Raw genomic sequence first — 20,978 nt, forward strand, 5'->3', positions numbered from 1 at the left:
CTCATAATGGAATCATTTATTCTGAAAAGAATGATTACCATAGATATTAGGTACATAGAGGATGTTCTTTCTCCAACACCAAAGTACTACGTCCCTTAGCATTGCATCAAATGCCTCATACAAGTCTGTAAATGAACCCTCCAGCTTCTTTTCCTGTGATGACATCAGCTGTGCCTCTCACTCTAATAAAACTATATTGCTGTTCACTGATCTTCACAACTGATCCTAATCTCTTCTCAAGCGCTCTTTCTAAAACCTTCAACAAATGTTCTGTTAGTTTAATTGTTCTACAACATCTCCCATCAGTTTAAGCACATTTACCATCAGACTTTCTTCCAAGCCATTTGGCATTACCTCCATGTCCCAGATTGTCTTGACAGTTCTAGTGTCCATCCTTCCCACTCTATACCAAATACCATCAACATTTCAATTTGCGTCTCTGATGGACCTGGATATATGCCACTCTTTACTTTATTTATAGCCTTTCTTTATTCTTGATGATCTTTAGGAAAAAAGATGGTGCATTTCAGGGCACTGATGAATTAGGAAAAAAAATACGACATTGTTAAATCAAATTCAAGTAAGCTAAATTTAACATTTGTCAAGTTTCGTTGCAAAGAAGTAAGTATAAAAGATGATCTAAAAGCACGAATTGAAGATTTGTCCACCTACAGGTCATACGTAACAATGCGAAATGTGAATTTTGAATGTCTGATTTCATGTTACCGACATTCTTTCGACTTAGACTATTGCGATTTGAATTTTGTGAAAAACACTCGCAGTCAAGGATGACACAGAAACGTTGATGATGGTAACACAGTTTCAGTATAAATTATTCAACAAACTACATTTTAAAAAATACTCATAGTAGCATGAGTCTTGAAATTGAGAAACAAATCCACCGTTATGTACGGGTACATATTAAAAGGGAGTCGAACAGAACCCTAAAGCTCTCTGTAGAGATTTATTTTTAAATTAATGTACCCACACATAACTGGATTTGTTTCTCCAAACTACGTCTTTTTTGTTTGTTGAATGCGCCAAATATCATAAAGGATAGACGAAACCATGTAGATTTTATGGGAAAACTAGCCATTTTGACAAAGAATACATATCAGTGATACGGTACTCTAACTTTTATCTGTAAGTTCCTTTCAGGCTGAAGGACCCATAGAGCCGGTGCTTATACCCGGTCTCCATGGCGCTAAGCGAACGAGTGATAATTCACCCCGTGACAGGACGCCAGTTTGTCGCCGGTTTAACACACACACCACACACCCACACACACACACACACCACCACACCAAGCTGGTACCCACTTGTACTGTACATTGGTCGAGTGTGGAAATTGGGTTACATTTCCTTCCCCAGGGGAAGAACGGCGCCACCACCAGGGTTCGAACCGCGGACCTTTCGATTGGCAGATCGCCGCTCCAACCGCTATGCCACGGCGCCCATGACCATCGGCAAAATAACGGAACCGAAACCGCGGTGAAACACCGAGACCCATTTCACTCTCAACCGTCTGAAGGTATGCAATGGGTCATTTTGTAGATTCGGAAATGATCCAGTTACTTCTAACGAGTCATCAACCTGTGGCATCGAGCAAGCTGAGCCTAGAACGCAAATGGAGACTGCCATTTAACTGATCTGCATTATTGCCCGGATACTGCATCAAACGCATCTCGGCATTTATGAATGAAGTCTTGGCTCATGCTGGTGAGAGAGACGAACTAAGTGCAGAAGCAACACGAAACCATGAACGATTGAGACTGTTGCTGTACCTCCTTTGCTAAATATGGAACGGCACATGAGAAGACTTATTTGTTCACCGAGCAGTTATGCTAATGTAGCCTTTCTAAATGATGAGGACTTGATATCTCGTAAATTCCGAATCTTGGGGAAAAATTTCTTCTTATAGATAGCCAAATCATCGAACATCACGCGTTTAGGTATTACCTAAACCTTTACGAGAATAACATTTGCGGTGTTACTATGCAAAATTTTGTTTAATTGTTTATTGAAATAAAGTTGACTAATTCTTGTAATGACTTTTTTCGTAATGCTATATTTCCCAAAGAGATGAATCCTGTAAATTGTTTGATTGCGGACAATAAAAGCTGTGGAATAGGTGGGATACCAGTAGAACTTTGCAAGATACTACTGGAAGATGTTAAACATGAGCTAAAACCGATACTTGAAAATATTAAGGTAAAATGGAAACTCTCTCCAAGAGTCAAAGTGTTGCACTGATCACGCTCACATCGTAAGCTATTGATGACGAGGCTTCAGCTAATTGCAGACCAGTTTCATTGCTGAGCTGTGGCTATAAGATACATCGAACATAATTCCAGATGAATACATACAGATATCCTTAGATTTGTTAGCCTGATTAATTTTGTGTGCCAGGAAGATCCTTTAATATAGGCAATATTCTAGTAAGGGATATTGCGTACTATTGTAACAAGAAGAGAATTCACGCTGCTATTTCGAATTTCAATTGGTCGAAAATATTTTATTGTGTTGACATTAATTTGGGAGCTAAGAACCAGGGGAGACTAGGTTTTTGTAATGGGATAATTTCCTGTAATAAGATATTAAACAGAATATTAGAAACTGCTACATAGTTAATGATTACATCGGTAAATATTTCAACTTGCAGGTAGGAATCCGACAAAGCTCCCCACCACTAAGACGAAAGTACTTGGATTTAGGTCCAGGGTGAGATCTGTTTGGTCGTTTGCATGGCTTAAAGGCTATACAGGTTCTTTTTACATTGTGGATATTTTCCTCTGATAATTATGAAATAACAGTTAATTTTTCATGGGCTTTTATGAAACGTAAAATTAACAATACTTTGGCAAACTTTCCCAAAAAGAAGCTTTTAATTACATCAAAAAGTTATTATAGTACATGCATTGATTTCTTCGTAGACATTGATATTTTTTTCATGTGTACTATTTGCTTCTCAAATATCAAAACTTTTAGATTTGGAGGAAACACTGCAGTGTCTTAAAAGCGAAACATTAGCAAAGTAATCTGCTTTTATTCTTAAAGATGCAGTGTGATGAAGAACACAGTTTAATGTTAGCTTACTATAACTGTTCACACCCGGAAGACTTTTTATGCAGAAAATGTTGGACTGAGAGACAACTCTTGCCTAATTACGTCTGTGTATTCTGATATCTTAGTAATAAAGGGAGAATGTCGAGAACTTCTGAACGTTCCTTCCTAAATTAAGGGCTATATGTGAGAACTCTTCGCAAAATGCAAATGGAACTGATGATAGTGGGTATCTTTTTATAATTGTCTCTTGATTTTGGAAAAATACCAATTGGAAGTTTCTTTCCGCTGCCGGTAGGGAAATATATATAAATATATTCAAGAAATCGTACCCAGTAAAAAAAGACTAAGAGAAATAAAAATAGTTCAAGAATGCCATTGCCAAATTTGCGATGCTGAGGAGTCAACATTCATTCAATAGTCTTGCCGATTTCTGCACGGAAGTTGCAAACATCAAAATCTGATTGAAGGGAGCTTTGGGACAATTTTTTGTACATTTCGGAATTGTAATTTACTTCGAATCAAGTATTTTAACTTCTAAGAGGCCTAAAAGAAAAGATGGAACATAAATGTACATTGTAAATCTATGGTTATTTGAAGACAAAACCGTACTAGAAGGTATAATTAGAAATAAAATGAAAGCAACCATTTTAGACAGATATATCAAATAAACTCGAAAAGAAAAATCCTTCAGTTTTTCACAAAGATCTTTGTCAAGACTGGAGATAATGTAACTTAATACTTGTTGAAGTTTATTGTAAATAATTTTATGAATAAAAACGTGACAAAAAAAAGTTCACCGTCTCTCCGGTAGCAAAAAGAATTCTAGAAGAATGTACATTAAGTGGCTTTCTTTATAAAGTGACACGCTGTCGGGAGAAATGTCAGTTCCGTTAATCAAAATAAAAAATAAATAGACCAAAGAACGTGGAAAAAATTAATGTGGTTACTTGAAAACAAGATTAACAAATGTTCAGCACAAAGCGATGCTTGGAAGACATCCTGAGTCCAACTTGTAAATGTGTGAGAGAGAGAGAGAGAGAGAGAGAGAGAGAGAGAGAGAGAGAGAGAGAAGACTCACTAAAAGTTCTCTAATAATCCGAGGAGAGGGATACTGAAGCATAAGAAGTAGGGATGGAGAAACGAGACACTAAAATTTATTTTCATCCGGGGATTGATATGATTTTGCATAACATTGGAAACGACTCAGCAAGCAATCTCTCGCAATCCTCTTTTCCACAGGTATCTTGAATGATTCTTTGTTTTCCATCCCCACACCCTACAAATTTTTAGAAAAATTGCAGCAACATAGATTGTTAATTGTACCTAGTCCACTGGTGAATAAAAGGGAAATTACTTCTGTCAAGTTTAAACCATTTAGCAATAACTGCCATATTTCTTTTAGCTCCCTTTCGTTTGAAGATGAATTCTTCATTTTGGCTAACTTTTAAACGCACTGCGATTGTCTGGCCCGCACATGTTGAAGATTTGTATTGACATAAATCTAAAACAGTTTCACTAGCAACGAAATTTGTGTTTTATTGTTTGCCAACCATATATTACTAATTAACAAACAAATGCACAGTTTACGCGCATTTCAGTGAAAATTGATTGGTCAGATGTTTGCAAAGCAAAGATGTATGAATGATTTAGATTCAAAATAACGTTGCACATGGAAATATAAAAGAAATTAATCTGTGAAGGAACATGACCTGCAATATTTCACATTCCATTTGACAATGGCCGATTTTGCATGCCAGAGCCGGAAAAGTTCTCTCTCTCCCTCCACTGAATCAGAGATATCCATTTTTAACCATTTTCACTTCCGGGAATTCCCCTGGAATTCGAGATGAAAGAGGAGCGTCCAAAGATCTGAATGCAATAAACTGAGCTCGGTCTTTTATAGACCGATGTCTAAGGTCGACAAGGAATGCAGTATAATTAAATTCTTTGCATTTTATTTATCTAAATAAATACACAAAGTGCATGTTTTCACGTGCGCGCACTCAAACATAAATTGCACCAAATACGCACAAACACACACACACACACACACACACACACACACACATATATATATATATATATATATATATATATATATATATATATATATATATATATATATATATATATATATATATATATATATATATATATATATATATATATATATATATATATATATCAACAGATGGGACCTCTTTTCTTTGCAACCTCACCTGTTTTAACATCTATAATGTAATTGAGAAAGAAATAAAATTTAATTCCAATAATTAATTACTAGAACTGTAGGTTTTCACTCACCCCTTCATAAACTCTCTCCTTCATTCCTCAAAATGGTTAAGCCTAACCCCTCTCACTTTTCAAAGTATTTTCCTTTTAGGCCTGATTCCAGATACCTTCCAGGCGTCAAGCAAGGGAAGGGAGGAGCCAAAAAAGAGAAAGTTGCCCACCCCCTTATTCTGAACCCTCCACGAGGGTTAACATGTGCCATGCGGTCATCATTATAGAAAATGTGATGAAGATAGCCTTTGTGCCACCTAGTTGGACGCTCCAGAGTAATCCCCAAAGGTTATTTATAGGTGACAACGGAAATCGAGAGAGAGAACTCTCAGAACATGACCCGAGGACAGACGCCCTTACCTTGCCTGTCCCTGTGAACCACGTGTTCGACCCCGGGGCTCAAACCAGTATACTTTTTTAGTGGAATTTTAATTCCCTCCTTCATCGCCAGCACCTTGTCGAACGAGGACACCGTCATCTTGCCATAGGTAATATGCAGGAATAAGGTTCTCTTAGTCAGTCACGATCCATGTTATTTCTCTGCCTGGTTTTCCTTTTATTTTCCATTGTGTGATCACCTTCAGTAATTTGTGTTGGAACATTCAGTGTTAACATAATTATGCATTAGTGTTGAACTGAGTTATTTGGCAGCATCTGTGCATTCCTCAGTTTCCCTTTCAGTGTCTTACTATAATTGCAAGTAAACATCTTGCATATATTTGCAGATAGGCCGCGACTGTGGAATCTCTCTGCCAGTCCATGTGCAGCTCCCCTTCCCACTGCGATGTTCCCTGTTATGAAGACATCGTCAGCATAGAATATTTATTCTGTGTAGGATTCGTTCATTTAGCAGGCCCTTGTTATTACCGCCCCCATAATTCGTCATTCTTCTGATCTGTGTTTGTTATATAAATATAATTAGTTAAGAGAACCCTTGAGTTTACGTAATTTTTCCTTCACCTGAAGAAGGCCCTAAGCCATAGATTTGCCTTGTTTGGCTACGAAGTGTCCTAATATTGAGTCAGATGTGTAATAAATAAAAGGAACTCCTACGTTCATCCTTTGCCGCTCAGAATCACGTAAGTAACCCCAGACATTCGTAGCAACCGTCGTACCTTGCCAGGATCCGATTGCCTTGCAATTATCAGCAGAATAGCAACTGCTAGCTGGTCTGCATAATTACAGACGATCCTGATATCATTCCCCCTCCATTTTAAGCACATAAGAAGAGCCAGTTCCACAGCGTAAGCACATGTCGAAATATTTTGTTTAGGTTAATGCTAGGTGCAAAAAGTGACTGTAATCAACATTAGGTAATTGATAGACCACGTGCAGGCCAAATTATTTCATGAGAAGAGAGAGTGTATTAACGATTCCATGAGATTTTTGTGCTATTGCATGTTAGCTGCATGTTTTAAGAATAGGAATCTAGGGAGCAACTCAGTCGAAGAGTTAATAAAAGGAATAAAGCCCCTATTCCTTCGTCCACATGATAAGGACAATTTGAAAGTCCCGACTTCCCAGATAGGCACACTGTAGGCAACCACCAAGCCTTGACTCCAGCTATTTTTACATCACTGGATTTGTCCTCACTCTCTCTTTCTCTCTCTCTCTCTCTCTCTCTCTCTCTTGATCGATAGGAAAAGCTAGGAAGTATTTAGGAATCTAAATTTCCTCTCTCAAGACAAGAGAATAGTAAATTCCGACATGGAATCTTCAATTCCAGGCCACATAGGCCCATCCCTAACCGTCCGCCATCTTTGATTTTTGAGTACCACGAGAAATTCCATTGTTATAAAACCACACGCAGTGTTCATATAGACCTTTCTTTCGCTTACTAATTTTTTCCATACGTCCATGCACCTCGCTGCATTTCTTGAAAGTAATAAACCTTTAATTCTTTAACTGAGTAAGGTATTCCTTGGCAAGCCGTAGTAGTCTTGTAAATTTATTTATTAACAAATATAAGCAAGAATTTCCTCTTTCATTCATTACTGCGGGAGCCTCCAAGTGTGGGAAAGGGCTTAGTTAGAAAGCCAGACACGCTGTCAAGATGACCCCCCCCACCCGCATGACTCATTCATTTGTCGACAGATGTCACAAGTCAGAGAAATAAACATAGGAGTTCACGTGCGAGCTAAGGTTTATTTTGATAAAGGAGAATAGCAATTTCTTTCCCTTCCCATGCATAACCTCGGCAGTTCCGCATTACCTCCGTGCATGTTATTAGATTAAGCATTATTTTTTTTCTCTCACCCTAATGCATTGGAGATTTTAGTATTTGATAGGATCAATGTACTGTTTTCATTATGCTACATTTAAAATTATTTGACAGAGCAAAGAAAATTTCCTTTACACACCATAAGTGTATAACACCGTAAGCCTTTTCTTTTATTAGTCCTGCAGCGTCTCTCCACAAAATATAATGTACATAAAGGCTTATGTTAGCTTGGCTAATTCTTCGTTCATTAAGAAACACTAATTCTACTTACACATAATACAGTCTTTTCAGACACCCCGAGATTTGTCTATTCAGACATATTAACTTTACCTGAGTCTCTCCTGACATCCTGAAATTTTTCTTGTTCAGACATTCCAATTTACGTTCATTCTGAACAATTGAGTGTTTCAAACACCTGAAATTTAAGTCTTTTCAGACAAATTAAATCTGTTCATTTCGAACAATATTGAGCCTCATCAGACATACTGAACCTGCTCCCTCTAACAGCCCTGAATCTTTTCAGACATATTTGATTTTATAACGGGTCAAGCCCATATAAACGTTATTTCAAAATGTCTACGACACCCAGAGCCCAGCAAAATGAGGACTTCAAATTCTACATGTCCGCTGGAAAGGACATGGGACTATCAGGACAAGCCCTGAGGGAATGGGTCTAAGAGAGCGTAGATGGTGCCAAGGCAGAAAGAGAGGCAGAAAAGCAGGAGAAGGAGAAAGAAAGAATAACCCAGGAGAAACGAGTAGGGGAAAAGGTGCCATTTGGCGTCCTGGCGTCCTGAACATTTGGCGTCCTCAAGAAAGGGTGTCATTTGGCGTCCTCAATTATTATATATTTTATTTTTATATTTTTGGTGAAAAGAAAATTTAATATTTTTGCTTTCGAAAATAACATGCATAAATAAAAAAAATTTTAGGGGAAAAGGTTTTATATTTTTTGTCATTTGGCGTCCTCGAAAATAACATGCAATTTTATTTTTATATAAATAAAATATATAAAAAAATTATGTAGTAAGTAGGGGAAAAAGGTCCTGAACATTTGGCGTCCTGGCGTCCTGAACATTTGGCGTCCTCAAGAAAGGGTGTCATTTGGCGTCCTCAGTTATTATTTATTTTATTTTTATATTTTTGGTGAAGAAAATAACATGCAATTTTATTTTTATATTTTTGCTTTCGAAAATAACATGCATATATATAAAAAAATTATGTAGTAAGTTGGGGAAAAGGTTCCCGAGCTGATATGAGAGAGGCCCACTGAGTGACTCATCAACTGTCGCATGACTGATGAGATGAATCAATATAAACCATCTGTTATTAATCCCACTTTATCGGTAAGAGTCTGATTAGGAGGAGGAGACACCTTGCTGAACAGATCTGAACTGATATTAGAGAGCCCCACTGTGAGACTCGATCACAGTTGTGTGTCTGATAAGAGTTGAACCGTTATAAACTAACTGTTATTAATCCCACACTATCGATAAGAGTCTGATTAGGTATCCGATGCTGATATTATTTAGATCCACCGCGTGACTCATGAACAGGTGTATCACTGATAAGAGTTGAAGCATTATAAACTATCTGTTATTAACCCCACTCTATCGATAAGAGTCTGATTAGGTATCTACTACTGATATGATTTAGACCCACTGTGTGACTCATGAACAGCTGTATGACTTCATACGGACATTACAATGTACAGCTCTCTAAGATATACAGCTCTAACTCTCCACCCGATTGTTAAAAGTCACACGTTTTAACACGCTCCTGATTATGCTCATTGTCAGTGACACTTAACCTATGTATGGGATAATAAAAAGCTATTCTACCTATCCACTCATTTTATTAGATAAAGCGGTATACATTAACAAGTACATGAATCTGGGGGTTCTCCCTTCACACATTCCAGTACAATACCACCACAAGTTGTTATAACCAACCTTAAACCTCTAAATAATTTTACGATAAATAACCATAGGCTTCCAAATCTAGTATGTTGTACTGCCTGACTTTCCTCCCCCTCCCCCTTCTTCTCCGCCTCTTCCGTTAGTGTTCTGCGTAGAAGAACTCGCCTTCCTCCTCCTCCTCCTCCCCCTCCTCCTTGACCATTCATCCTAAGTAAGAAAAATAAAATGTCTTAGAAAAACTGAACGTGCCCCAAAATTAATTACGTGATGTATATTACCAACGTTTTTTAAAAATGGAATAAATCATTACCTTTTATTTAAAGAACGCACACACTCCTTGTATGTAAGAGCTCGTTTAACGCCCAAACTCCAGTGTGAACACCGCACCCTCTTGAAAAATTTGAAATAGTATTCCATCACCTACCTGTCATTACTTCTCAAGCAACTCGGGGAGAAGATGACACTCATTAACGACAAAACCAATTTTAACCCTCTATGACTCGTACAGTGAACGAAGAAAACGCAGAAAAGACCACACTTGTAAGAATTATCGGGCTGTATCTGCCTTACGGACTGGCGAAGGGTAAAATCCGAATGCGCATCAAGAAAAGATGAGAAGCTACCCGAATAAATTTGCAGGTTACACTGTAACTGTCAAAAAAGTAGATTGTATCCCTAGGTGAACACTCAATGTCCGAAAAGATCAATACTAGAAGTTGAAGGTAGAGTATTAGATATAAAAACTAGAGGTTTAATTCTATTCGCAGATATTTTAAACGCACCAACTTCATCTGAAGTGAACACACCTAAATATTTAATAAGACACCTTAGCTAACCTTGTAAAACAATCTCGATTTCTTTCATATCCATCACACCTAGTCTCTAACATCGCACTGAATAACTCTATCTGAATCAATGGTTAAAATACCTTTTATGTCACCAAACAGTAAAATCATGCAAGGGTGTGGTGCAACCGTGCCCAGCTTTATGGATATTCTCAAACTGGCCAAAATCTCAACAGGCATGGAATCTTCCACCACTTCTGTAACAAAGCTGAAACAATAGATGGCTCTCCCATTTTTAAAATTATTATAGGTTATGAGGTTATCATGTCCCCCTCCTATCGACTTTTGAGTCTTGTAATACAATTGCGTGATAGCATTAGGAAAATTACAGTTGATGTGATACATCGTATTCCCATTAACTGTGATGTGCACATTATTCAAGTCATAAGCTCCGAAATATAAACTATTGGCCGCGTAATTCCCCGAAAATGTTTGCATGCTTATCATGGCCAGTGTAATCTTTTCAGGTATACAGGTATTGAAAGGTTGATCTATTAAAATGGAATCCTCGTTCTGCCCTATAACATACGTTTTATATAAAGTCTTATCAAATATATATAGTATCAGGTTAATTGCTAGAGCGGTGTTTAAAGCGGACATGGCGTTATAATGAGGGGTAACCCGATCAATCTACAACTTGGCCTTTTCTATATTTAGATCATTTAAGTGTCCGTCTGTGTGTGCACCCATCACCCAGTTGTTATTCGCCATTTCGAGTCTTATTCTCAAATCCACGGAATCTAGCAAATACATGTCTATACTCGCCAGATCTATAAGGAGTGGAAAGTACGTGTGAATTCCCCCCGCCTTAATGGAGCTCAACACCCGAGATTCCCACCTACTCAGCTGTCCGAAAGAAGCAGCGGCATAGGTCTGTGTAACACCATGCGTAACGTTAAAGTCATTGTGGAAAAACCCGCTTATACCAACAGTCGGTAGTGCGCTGGTTTTAACGCTCTTGAGCATTTTTATGTATGTTTGATAGTTAAAAACAGGACACGATTCCACCAACTTTTCATTCAAGAAAACAGAGACGGATTTAAAAAGCGTATTACTTATACCATTAACCAGTGCAACATGTACATCGTCTGCTAACCGCACACTGGCCCTGGCCACTGTAATGTATAATTCCAAAGCTATACTCGATAAATCCAAGAAGGAACCGGTAATGCCATTAATACGAAACACGATATATATGTCTGTCAGGATTCGATTTACTGAATTGTTACTCGGTGTGAAATCCAACCTTTCCTTCGAATTAATCGAGCTTTCTATAATCCTACGTCTGTTCACATTCATCCCCGCAATATAGGAGGAGACAGGAACCTTGTTTCCCGTCCCAGGCACATTAGGAACAATGCCCGCCATTCCTGAAAAAAAATGCAAGAGGAGAGAGAATGTGTGCATGCACGCCAACGGGCAAAAGGTTAATGAATTAAAGAAGATCATACACATCCTTGTTATATTTACTTCTCGATTTAACCCTTCGATTCATCATTCTCTTCTTCTTCTTCTTCTTATTCTTCTTATTCCCTCTCCTCGCGGCTGAGCTAGCGAGTGTATGACGTACTCCACCCCCCAACTTTTTCCTGGCAACCCTCCCACTTCCATTTGAAATTCGTTGGCCTGTGCTTTTGAGAGCTGTCACTCCATGTCTTTTTAAAGATTCCTGCAAAGGCAACTGATCATTCACTACATCGGAAAGCACCGACCTGCCAAACTCTTTACCAGAAGGTTTAGCAACATTCAACAAAAAAGGGAGTACCCTACGTGCAATGCTGGCAATTGCCGAAAATACACCCTCGCCCCTCCTATGACTCGGATAGAAAACTGAAATGTCTTCTAAACCCCCTCCCTTCCTTAAAGGGTCAAACAGGAATAATGTTATAAATTCCACCTCAGAGGGTGGAGCGAAGACAACCCTCATACCTGTTAACTAAAAAAACTTTCAATCTCCTCCCCTGTTTTTGTTAAGCAGAGCGCGCGTTTGAACATTCCTAATTACGCGAGGTTGCGATAGTAAATAATGAAAAACACTGAAAAAAAGGTGTTTTTATATGTACCTCTCTATCTGGGTCTTATATGAAGCACGCAGGTGACACTCGAACCATTGTTGAAATGGATACGCCTCCCATTCTGGTCCGTGATAATGATCGAAATCTGTTCCAGGATGTTCGTGTTCAATGCTTTGTATACCGTATTGTGTATCCCCTTCCCTTTACCACTCTCTAATGTGAATCAATCCAATATATTTACTAGTTCACCTCCATAAACAGTCAGTTGAACGATATCTGTGTACACGTACATATAATCTACACCACAATTATCGGGTAAGGAATCGTCAGAGACGTGCACATTCAATGCCTCGAGGCCGTAAACTTCGTACGCTGTATTATTTTTAAAACCTAACAACCTGGCAGCTTTATCGCTGAATTTGACAGTCGCACTTCTAATATCCCCCGCCTTAATGTTCCTCCTTCTAACGTGAAGGATGATAACTCTCCTGCTGTCTTCATACAAACTGAATATATCATTGCTGTTGAAAACGTTTTTGTATTCAGTGTCAAAATAGACTTTTAAATGTTCAAAAACATCTTTGTTAAGCGTCCTCACCAACCTTTTCATATCCCCCGCTAACATAGCTGTCATTGGTCAATAGCTATAGGCATGCTTATCATTTTTACCACTATCAGTAACAAAGTAGAGGATGAATTCTTCATCTCTCGATAATACAGCGTAATAAACGCCTGAAAACATGATCGAAGCGAGACGTACTTCATATTCGCTACCATTCGGCAGGAATATAGGAGTGGGTAACCTATTCACAAACCCTGATGGGGAGTTATTTTCATACTTGTCCAGACTGCGAGACTGCTCGCATATATAACGTGTTCGCCTGCCATACTGATAATGTACTGCACACAATTTCCTTCATCTAGGTCTTATATGAAGGGTGCATGACACAGTTTTACCTGTAATAAACTTCACGTCTTCCCCCTTCTGATTCGTTACAGCGATCGCGATGTAATCCACCACATTCACGGTTATAGGTTTATAAACAGCATTATGTACACCTCTACCCGGTGCACATTCCAGCGTGAAACAATCCAGGATGTTTACAGTTTTATCACCCAGCGATGAAGGTTGAATAATGTTGGAATATAAGTACACACAGTCAATACTGTGATCGTCGAGATATGAAATTCTGGAGAGATGATTTCTCATTGCCCCTGAACCATAAATCGTGTATGTCAATTCTGTGTTAAACCCTAATACTTGCGCTGCTCTAACACTAAACTTTACAGTGACTGAAACAATTCCTTCTACTTTCGCCACCTCGGCATTCACGTATGTGAAACTCATCCGCTTCAAATCATCATTCCATGAAAATAATCCTTCTCTTCGCATAACACCTCGAATGTATGCACCATAAAATGTTTCCAACTGTTCTGTAACGTCCGTATTGAGTGCTCTGGTCAATCTATTCATATCTCCCGCTAATAATCCGACGGCAGGAACATATGTGAAACCATACGAGTGAGGTGCCAAACCCTGATTTAAGGTTGATTTAAAATGAATTGTGAAATCTCTATCTTCAGGTGTGACAGCGTAGTATTCATCTGGGAGTGTAACCCCTATAACACCCATTTCATATTCAACCTCTTTTGATAGAGTTATGGGAGTGGACAATTTGTTTGTAAATTTACAGGGCTGGTTTTCAGGAAATAGATCCAGACACAACCCACTATTCACATATACAATGTAATCGCTACACATGTTGAATGTGCAATGCTGGTAATACACACGATTGCATACATATATATACCTCGCAACATAGAATGGATGAATAAAAGATTATGTATAAAAAAAAAAAAACTGTTTTATTATACAAATTGTTTGGAACATACATACATACATACATACACATATTAAAAGACACATATTAAATTACACTTTGGTAATCATTTTTACATTGGTGTGTCACACAGCTTGCCACGTTGAATGCCAAAGTTTAATTTCTCCGCGTTCACAATTTCCAGACGTTTTAGTTTGGAAGAGACTTCCATGTTTTGTTCAACCCCCAAACATAATTTCTCCACGTCCATTATTTCCAAACGTTTCAGTTTGGATGCTGCGTCTTTCAACTTCATGTCGTCCGCACACCTCTCTTCAAGGTGTGATAAAACAATTTCCGTGATAGCTATGCAAGTGACTTTTCCGTGCCGTTTCATCTCCTCACCAAAGGAGACAATCGCAGGCAGGTAATGGTTTAACCAATCACAGTTCACACGACCACTTAGTCCTATCCCGCAGCAAATAGAATATATTTCACATCTTCACGCGACACTTTCATTAACTGCGATTTCAAACTCTTCAATGATGCGTAGAAGTGATTGTATCTCATTTCTCTTGTGGCGTTTTGCAACCTTTCTGCATGGTCTTCATCCTTGGAATACATTATACTCGTTTTGGCGAATTCGTTCTCTTCCACAGAAGCGCCAATTCCATATTGGGTTAACAACGTAGCAATGACGGGTAGGTCGGGTTCTTCCGCATCAGTGTATTCTCCCCTCGGGCACTCTCAAAACGGTGGTACCTTCTATCTCGCGGTGGCGGAATGCAGCGTAACTCGTCCCAGCTCTGTTGTAACAGAGACCTGCAACGTCGGTGTAGGGGTAAACTCTCACAATGTCTTGAGCAATGCCATAATTCTGGCACGTTACACAGTTAGTAGCTATAACCAGGCAACACTCCTTCTTCTTGAACTTGGTCTCGGATAATCTCCCGAAAACCAACTTGCAAGGTAACGAAGCCATCTCTGAACTGTGAAAATTGGAAGGGTGTACACGTTAACGCTACATGAGCTGGAATACTAATGCCTCCACAAACTCCTTCAATTTTCCACACCCCTTCGTCTTCCCCTCTGTGATTTATCACACTAGGCTCTGCCCCCACCCTCTTGATTGAACAGGTTTATCTCCGAGCCCACCCCCAAGATCGAACATGATTGAACGGGTCTTAAACCTCGCGATAAGGGAAGGATTTGCCGCAGATAATTTGTGATATGTGTCAGAACAGTCACTCACTCGTAGAAAAGTTTATCGCTGGTGCTGTGGGATTGAACACGTTAATTTCTTGACTCATCAATATGGTTGCCACACGTTCACCTTTTTCTTCGCCACCTTGTTTTTCATTATTCTCCTCCCTCCTCCTCCTCCTCCCCCTCCTTTCCTAGGTGAATTGAGCCATGTTTCTATCTGTTTTTTTATAGCTGAGTTTCTCACCATCTGATCTCTAATACCACCCCGTTCAGTTATATAGTTATAACTGGGTACATTGTTATCATCCGTCTTCTTATTCGCTTGAAATTCTCTTGCCACATCTAAAATGTTATATCCCATAAGCGGGTGGGACAAGTCCCCCTCTTCATTCCATTCAATCGCACCTGAATTTTGCAAGTGGTTAACCAAGGCAGTCACATATGGTATCTGACGATCTTTGAATGATATAGGAATAATACCAGTCAGGTCAGGATTAACTCTTTTGCGGGTAACTCCGCAGTTGAGCACATTTATAATTAGCTGTTCTCCCTTCTTCACACGATTGTCCTCGACAGGAGGTACAGGAGGTGGAGGTGTAACTGTTTTGGCATCTGTTGAAAAATTCACATTTCTCTGCACGTCAAGAGGAATGGGTGTGACCCCCGGCCCCGCATAAACCCACCCTCCCCCTCCTCCTCCTCCTCCCCCACCAGCGCTTTCTTCGCCGTTGGCATTGATGTTAACGTTATTACTATGGTTATTAACATTGTTGCTGTTGACGCATGTTTCCCGACCTTTTGTCAACCTCTCATATGTGATAGCTGGTGCAACGTAGAATTCCTTCATTTTGTTTTATTTTCTTTTTATATATATTTTTTTCCTATTTTAAAATAAGACTGCCTATCAAACTAGCCGCTAAAGGAAGTAATACGGACAGAATGGCGCCGCCTTTGCGACTCTTCAATATTTTTTTTTTTCTTCGTTAATGACGTAGATTTCAGGGATATTTGACGGATCTCTCTCTTACACCTTCCGAGTTTTTTAATAAATGTTTTTTCTCTGGTCAGATTACCACGAAGAAAATTTCTGAAAATTTCAGATATGGTGGCGATAAATGCTTTGCTTAATGTTGGAATTACTCTACTCCTCTCGGAGGGGGATAAACGAGAGATGAATAAAAGAAAATCTTTGTTATTACATATTAAAAGCTCCGTTTTATAACTCATGTCCGCACAATTTGTGATTCGTCAACCCACGAATTAAATTGTGCGGGATAACCCTTCCAATTGACATAATTCTGCGTTTTGCTGCCTCTCCTCCTCCTGTCTAAGATGGTGATGTCATAGATTTCGGGTAATTCGGTAGGTATTAATTCTTATCTGTAGAATGTGCCTTTTATTTCGTCTCCCGCTAAATCTTCTAAGATGTAAATTGTGGGATTTTGCAGAGTGACGAGCTTCTTTATTTTAAAAATTTCTAGAGTGTTTTGAACAGTATACCTCCTCCTGAAAACTGAGTTCCGGTTTTCGTCAGCTATACGTACGGTGTCTCCAACATTCAAGGATGAAGTGACGCGATTCGTTGTGGGAAAAGCGTTTTTATACATTCTCGAGAATTTATTTTTAATGTCCGCTTCGCTTCTCATAGCGTGCACCTCCTTGGGTGTGTGCCCCTGCCCCAAACTCTTGTGCGGTGAGTTGTTATAACTGTTAACTATGTCTCGCAGAACATTGATATATTTCAACGTGTTGTTGTGTGTGAAGTATCTGTAGATGCGGTTTTTAATAGTTCTTATCACCCTTTCAACTATAGAAGCTTTAATTTCCATCGAATAGATGCTATATAACAATACATTTTTACTTTCAGATAATCCCTTACATGCCGGTTAATAAATTACCTACCTTCATCACTGTTCAAGCGAGACAGACCTGAAAAATCTGTAGATTCTATAATCGTTTTTAGCGCATTGCACAGAGTAAGGCCATCCCTCTTTTTCAAGGGGAGAATGCGTAAAAACCTCGAAAATTGATCAATGAAAATTAGGAGACATTTATAACTTTCATTGTGTCGAGCCAGTTTCGACATGTCCGCCAAATCCGTGCTGGCCGCTGCTCGAGGTTTAGTTGATATGATTTTCCTTCTAAGGAAACGTTTGCGCGTGCTCTTGTGCAAGGTATATGAAGGTTGACTCTTTAAAAAATTAACGACGTCCGCTCTAGTCACGTTTTTGTCTACCTTCCTCGCTGCTTTGAGTAGCGCATTCACACCGCTGAAACATGATGGTTGTGTCACATTGCCATATAAATCCCTAAGCAGTCGTAACTGTTCTTCAGTCATGTTTGTAAGCGATTTGATATTCGGTCTCTCCGAGAATATTCGTTCTAAGCTACAACAATTCAGGTGTTGACGGTGCGAAGTCTACTAATAGATAACCGTATCGGTTATGTGTTAAAGCTTTTTTGTATATGTCAGAAAACTCCGCACCTATCCGCCGACCAAACAATTGCCTGCCCAAAGTTTCAATTTGACCAATGTCACGATTCTTCATGAGGATGTAATGGGAGCAATTGAGACTGATGCTCCTACTGAATTTACCCGAGTGAAACACGTTCTGGGTTATGAAGATCACCGATATATTTGAATGCCGTCCAGCGGTGAATGCTTGGGTCACGAATTTATTGTCGCTGGCTTCGAGAAAACAATCATCAAGTTCAAATAACAGTCCTTTACTACCACCCTCCACTCTTCTTTCCGTGTAATCGAAAGGGTTCAGTATCTCTTTGGACACTTTTAATTTGGTGCTTATGGTGTGATGACTTTCCAGAGGGTGTTCACTCACCCCACAATATAAAATACAGTGAAAGTTATCCTCATACATTTCTATTATGTTTTGACACAACACAGATTTGCCACTATTGCTGAAACCTGCTATGATAATCCACGCAGGAACAGCGAAAAGGTTTAAGATTTCTCCTTGGAAAGGACCAGCTTCCATGTTTAAAGTTCAAGGTGTACTGAGAGGATGCGATGATCTGAGTGTTGTTATATATTAAGGTGAAGGTGGTAGAGAAAAATGAAGGTTGTAGAGAAAATTAATTTTAATAAATAACGTTTTTTTTATTGACATATGTATATATTACAGGGCATATACATGTGTATATTTTTTAGCTGGTGATGTTATATACAAGCGAGCATTTGTTTTTTTATTCACAGAGCGAGTGATGCGAATACTCTGACCATAAAACATATTTACATTATTTGAAAATTACACACACACACACACACACACACACACACACACACACACACACATATATATATATATATATATATATATATATATATATATATATATATATATATATATATATATATATATATATATATATATATATATATATATATATATATATATATATATATATATATATATATATATATATATATATATATATATATATATATATATATATATATATATATATATATATATATATATATATATATATATATATATATATATATATATATATATATATATATATATATATATATATATATATATATATATATATATATATATATATATATATATATATATATATATATATATATATTATATATATATATATATATATATATATATATATTATATATATATATATATATATATATATATATATATATATATATATATATATATATATATATATATATATATATATATATATATATATATATATATATATATATATATATATATATATATATATATATATATATATACAAACAAGGCATTTAGGCTGAGTGAGTGACGTGTATACTCATACTATGGTACATATTTACATTAATTGAAAAACTGTACATTCTTCTCACACGCATCTACTAAAGCTCAGCCGTCTTTTCTTGGCAGGTGGGAAGGGCATCAGCTTAGCCCATGCAGGTTGCAACAGCTGCTGCTGCTGCTGTTGCTCATCCACCAATTTGCTGTCCACTCTCCGTCTTTTAGAACAACCTTTTATCCGGGGGTACTGAATCGCCAGAGTAAAGGGTTGTACATCGGGAATTCTGGATGTACTTGGCATAGGTGGAGGGAAGGGCGGCGATGGTGCTCGAGGTGATGTGTCATCATCTTCGCTAACGGCTTCCTCTAACTCGCTCGCTGCAATCTGTGGATGTCTGTAAGCGAAAGATTTAAATGGAGTGAGGTAATATCTCTTGTCCTCTAAAGGACATAGAGCTACCTTTCTCTGCTGGATGTGACACATTGTTCCCTGCATCATCTGCAAATTGTGCACTGTAGTGTGCGTAATCTCATTATTTTTTATTACATCCAGGTATTGACTATGACTAATGGCTTTTTGCCTGCCTTTGAATCCCCTTTAAAGTATTGCACCAACTGTTTTGTGTTTCGTAAGAATACACTTTAGGTTTAACACCGATGAATTCTCTGATGAGTTCAGCTCCTGTTTCGGCTTTAACAAGTCCGAGTTTTCCCTGATGCGAACTGTCATACGCCGTTTGAGTTTTAGGGAAGTTACTCAAATCCAAATGGGGTTTGAGCACATCCTTCAATTCGTGTGTGAGATCGTCCGTTTCCAGGGAGAAGATCAAACTGTCGGTGTCAGTGTACAGAAGCTTAACTCTCCAGCTATACAGTTTTTGAAGAACGTCATAGCGGAACTTGTACATCATGTCCTTTGCCAGATCCAGTATGCTGAATCCAATATAGATCGGTGATTCAGCTTTGACAGTCTCCTTGCAGTGATTCACAATGTACTGGTATTCCTCCAACCTCTCAAAAGATTTGTACGTATACTTAGACACATTTCTAAGCAGCAAGGTTTTGTTGGTGGTAAAAACAGTCCTGGTGGAATAGTTTAAAGGGTTTTTAATGGTTACACCAAAAAGACCATTCATCAAGATTTTGATGGTGTTCCTCTTGTCGGGGTCCGTTTCTTTCGCTCTCCTCTCTGCATTCTCAGTGATGTATTCCTCAAATAATATCCTTGCTTGAACTTGTAAACTTTGTTTATCCTCTCCACTTCCAACCTGAGTCTTATCAGCATTTTGTAAAGAGGAAAACAGATCAGATGGTTGCACATTGGCAAATGTACCCACCAGTTTGACATTCTTCTTAGGCAGCTTCACATTGAATTTTTCCAATAGACTTTTAGTGTATGGGGAGAGGTGTTGGAAAGTCACGTTCATATGGTGCAAGGCCAAAGGGAAGTCATCAGTCCGGAGAGCGACATCGTCTCTAACCTTCTTGGTATCGAGGAGGATGAAGTAACCGTATTCCCCCTGCGAATTGATGCTCGTGATATCGCTGGCGATAAAACTCTCAAGTTTGGCAGGGGAGAGCTCCGTTACTTCATCCAGAGGCATTTTATATCTGCTCATGGCTGTGGGATAAAGACTAGTGAAATCAACATACAATATATATGATTGTTTGTCACCCGCTTTAAAATTAGAATTTAACTCGGGATTGTTGGCTATGGCGTGTCTTTGGACTAGACTGCAGAAACCACCTCTAATGTTGTTGGAAATCAACTGGTAAGTTCCCGGTCAGAAATTAGGGAGAGGCGCATTCGTGAAGAGT

Source organism: Macrobrachium rosenbergii, chromosome 41 (assembly GCF_040412425.1).
Source record: "Macrobrachium rosenbergii isolate ZJJX-2024 chromosome 41, ASM4041242v1, whole genome shotgun sequence".
NCBI classification, from domain to species: Eukaryota; Metazoa; Arthropoda; class Malacostraca; order Decapoda; family Palaemonidae; genus Macrobrachium; species Macrobrachium rosenbergii.